The 1,282-nt window shown below is 42.0% G+C and overlaps 1 protein-coding gene across 1 annotated transcript in view; it reads left to right on the forward strand.

The window, feature by feature from the left end:
* LOC109542034 (muscle-specific protein 300 kDa) overlaps positions 1-1,282 on the forward strand; it is a gene marked incomplete in the record, with an annotated part of 344,492 nt that overhangs the window by 273,298 nt on the left and 69,912 nt on the right.

The raw sequence follows: 1,282 nt of genomic DNA on the forward strand, positions 1-1,282 counted from the left end.
TTCTGATGAGAACAGTGTAAGCGTTCAAGCAAACCACTTCTGAAGATGCAAGCCACTCGTGCTTGCGAAACGTCAGGAAGGAATTCCATTTTACGACGGCCTAAAAACCCATTAGCTTCAAGGAATGGCCTCGAAAGTCTTTTTTTTTGACACTCAACTCTGGTTTGGTTTGATGGGGCACCAGCTGGAGAAGTTAGGAAAGTTTCGAACAACAAACTGCACTATCGTGTGTATCAAACTGCACTACGAAGAAGCTGTGCACAGTACCACCTAAGTGATTTAAACGCGCCTGCTTGCAGCGACTATTTGATGTCCTTTTTTGCTCTTTGCTGGTTCATTTTTGAACTCGATGTATATTTTTCGACCAAATGAGCGCCCGACCGCTTTCGATCAGGAACACAACACGATTCGCAGTTTCTCCATTAATTCTGCCAAGTGGGCTACGCACCAGGAAGACTGTGTTTTATTAATCAGCTTCAGTTTCCCTGAAGTTAAAAGCCGAATAATTCATCGCCTGATGAGCAGGGCGTGAGACGCTCCATTAAAATGTTCAGTGGGAGCTTTTCAAGCAAAGAACGGCATTTGCGAAAAATAGACACCTTAAACCATTGGAAATTGGAGTTTTTTGGCCTTTAACCCGTCGTAGAAAACGATTTTTTAGATTAGAACACGATTTGCTTGCAATTTCAATTGCTCATTGTTGCATGGGGCGACAGGAGTTCGGAGCGAACTAAATTTTCCCTCCAGTTTGGCTCCAATCCTGTATAGCATGTAAGTTTTCAGAATTTAAAGCTACATTCTGGATGGTTTAAGCGGGTCGACGACATCACAACATGCCGCTATACATAAAGCTTCATAATTTAAATCCGGGGCGTCGCTTCGCTGGATGACGGCAAGCTTTGTCTGGATTTAGATAAATCTCGTTCTTCCCAGTTATGGAAAACATCCGCGATAAACTGATAAAGCGTCGAATATTCATCATTTTTTCGGAATTAAGAGCACAGAATGGATATATTTTTCCGCCATCAAGTCGCAAGGCTGGTAGCTGAGTTAATGGGGGGAACACAAAATTAAGGCTTGTTGAATCGTCGAACCAAAGCTGAGTTAATGAAGACTAAGATTCAATTGTGGCGCAATCGAGAGTATTTGAAACTACCAAACTTTAAAGTGTTCCGTGTGAAGTTCAGATAAACTTGTGCATTGCGGGAAAAGCTCAAAAAACCCTCACAACTCACACAATTCACAAACAACAAACAAAACAAAAAGAATCGATTGGCGTCTA

This window comes from Dendroctonus ponderosae, unplaced genomic scaffold (genome assembly GCF_020466585.1).
Source record: "Dendroctonus ponderosae isolate FM_Combo_2020 unplaced genomic scaffold, Dpon_F_20191213v2 Dpon_F_20191213_5, whole genome shotgun sequence".
NCBI lineage: Eukaryota > Metazoa > Arthropoda > Insecta > Coleoptera > Curculionidae > Dendroctonus > Dendroctonus ponderosae.